Genomic DNA, 3,092 nt, shown 5'->3' with positions numbered 1-3,092 from the left:
TACACACTGCAGTCTACAATGTGTATTCTTAAAAAATAAATTTTTCAAATTTGCCTGCGGGCGCCAAACCCTCCTTCTCATTTTTTTAAAATTTTTTTTCTCTAAGTTCAATAAATCAAAATTTTAATTTTGTTCCTTCAAATGCGATTGCTTGCGTGCACCAGGTCACTCCTTCTCATTTTTAGATTCTGAGCGGAGCGATGAATGTATTGATTTTACCATGATGTTTGTTTTTTTTTTCACGTTTTGTGGCAGTAAAAATGCTAAAAAAGTAACATTGTTCGTCACTGAAATTCCAATGACTGTTGATAAGTATGGATGTACTTTATGTCCATGTGCGTTGATCGAAAATATGTTTGATCTCAATGTAGCCAATGCTTACCATGCAGTTGTCTTCAACACCAGTGACAAATGCAATGTTTGGTGGAAGTTATGATGCTATGGTTGCAGGACATCCGGGAATGTCACCATTGCGACGCAAGAAATTATCTAGCATGTTGATGGGTCGAGATACACCTATATTGAGAACTGCACTTGGACAGGGACAAGCTGATTCCTCACATCTCTGCCATTATATGGTTCTGAAGCAATGGAACATTATAGACCACAGTCGAATGGATCTGAAAATAGCAGCCAATTTTCAAAGGTCAGTATCTAATTTATTATTTTCCTTAAATATATATTCAAAAATACAAAACTTAAATACTTAATACAATAAATGTATTGCAGATTAAAATTGAAGGATCAGAACCTCATTCTCCAAAATTTATTTTTGTTTTGGTTATTCAAATTATTTGTATTAAAATTAAAATTTCAAGAGTCGACGGTATACTTAGATTAAATCATTGTTAAATATTAAAATTTTTTTTTAGATGGGAAAAATGAATAATTCATCCTCACCTCAATCAATGTATGGCGATTCAAAAAGTAATTATTTAATTAATTTACTTCTATTTTTAGCTTTAAAAAATATGTATGTGTTTTTTACCAAAATTGTGTGTAAATTAACATAAATTATGTTACTTTATTAAATAGGTGGTATTGTAACTCCAGGAATTGCAACTTATGTCCCATCTCATAAGCCTGAGTGGAAAAGATACAAACAGTATACACGGCAAGATATTATGTCTGCAATAGATGCTGTTCGAACTGGCATGAGTGCATTACAAGCTTCTCGAAAGTTTGGAGTTCCGTCTCGTACTCTTTATGACAAAGTGAAGAAACTGGATATAACCACAAGCCGTCCATTTCGTAGATCAGAAGTAAACAATCGCAATCTCGGCTTCGCGTATGGATTAAGTCCAGGTACTAGCAGTGTTATGTTCTCAGGACAAATGTCCAGAGCCATGGAACATGCAACTGCTGGTTTCTTACATCATGCTCTTGGATTATCTGGAGTGCCTATAAAATCAGATCATGAAACTTCTAACAATGGGCATTCACCTCGTTCAGAAAGAATGGATGATTGAGGCTCTCCTTGGAGCCCAGAACTGATTAAATATGCTGGACACAGAGAAGACACACAATCACCAACTCCGACAGACAATGATGACCAAGCACAAGATTTATCAGTTTCTAGTAAATCTGAGTCATCAATGCAAGCAACCCCTACATCTAGAGTTATTATGGCGCCTATTAGTCAAACGCCCTCTGTACCTATGTTAGCCGCTGGTAACGATGATAGGGACTGAAATGGTGGTTTACATTGGATGGGCAGTATGTGCAAGCCGAATTCAATAATTGAATTTAACTGAAACCCAAATCTTAGGTATAGGCTATTTGAAGTCAAACCTATTTTAGCTTTAGTAATGTCATTTTAAAATTTGCGTTAAAGACATACCAGGGTTAATTGGTGCAGAAAAAGTTGTACAATTAAATTGAGAATTTGTTCTTCAATATTCTCTTGGATTTAAATTATTTTAAGATGTTGACCCTATTTTATAAAATTTGTTAGTTTTTGTTTTATGGGTCAATCAAACTTGCAAATTTTGGGTATAACCTTAATTTAATTACGTACATTTTATTTACAATTTTAATTTTATGTGAATTCCAAGTCTGAAAAATTTAAATCAAAAAACATTGTTTCAGGTAGCTAAATAAATGGTTGTTTTTTTACATCAAATATCAGGTAACATTTTTAAAAATGCCATTTAATCCCCACAACTGCTCAATTATCGTTATTTAAGAGTTCCTTGTATCAAAATATCTACCTAAAATTGTAGGTACCGATTGTAAATAACTGAATAATTACAAATGCTTATCCACTCTATTTTCACTTGAATGATTCCATCCATTTATGATTTATTATTATTTTTATTAATATTCATGAAACAGATATCTCAAACCGCATAAGACTGCTACTTGTTAAAATATTATGTAGTTAAGTAGTAATAATATACATGTATATTATATTTTGTTTAGTTAATTTAAACCAAGGAGACTGTATTTAATGTTAAATAATCTACACTGAAACTTCTAAATAATGTACAAATGTGTTCATGCAGTTCTATGTCATAATGTTACACAAACATTGTTAGAAGCTTTATTATATTCAATGCTCAGAGTATCATATATGAAAATCATGTGTTCATTAGTTTTAGCAAACACTATTTTGGAGGTCAATATTATATTTGTATGATTCAGTTACATTTCACATAGTTAAATAATAAGACTGAGTAGCCTTAATTATAAAAGAACTGATACACATTTGAATTTATTTGTCTGGGTAGGATGCAATTTAGACAAACTGGACATTGTCGTTTTTATTTATTTGACGTTTATTTGTTTTACACCAACTAGTATAAATCCTTAAAATATAATTTGAGGAAAAATGCTAGAAAAATAAATTCTAAAACAAATTACTAATTTAAAATTTAAAATTTAAAATTTATTTATTTAGATGTACATGACTTCTAATTATTACAAGTATTTAAAATGAAATTAATAATATAATTAAAATGTATCTCATATTCTCATGTTTATGACCTTTTATTGTACATTTTATTATATATTACTATATTGGTATTAAAGACTTATGTTTTTATTTATTTTTATTTAATAATTGTTTTGTTTTTGTTCGAGTTTTTTTAACT

The 3,092-nt window shown here is 30.3% G+C and overlaps 1 pseudogene; it reads left to right on the top strand.

The window, feature by feature from the left end:
- Positions 1 to 369: 369 nt before the first annotated feature.
- LOC149058485 (uncharacterized) lies at positions 370 to 2,836 on the top strand (annotated as a pseudogene).
- The last annotated feature ends 256 nt before the right edge of the window (positions 2,837 to 3,092 follow it).

Source organism: Diuraphis noxia, unplaced genomic scaffold (assembly GCF_037042655.1).
Source record: "Diuraphis noxia isolate RWA-SAM2 unplaced genomic scaffold, SU_Dnox_SAM2 contig0002, whole genome shotgun sequence".
Lineage (NCBI taxonomy): Eukaryota > Metazoa > Arthropoda > Insecta > Hemiptera > Aphididae > Diuraphis > Diuraphis noxia.
Note: the sequence above shows the minus strand (reverse complement) of the source record. Positions and strands in the feature narration are given on the sequence as shown.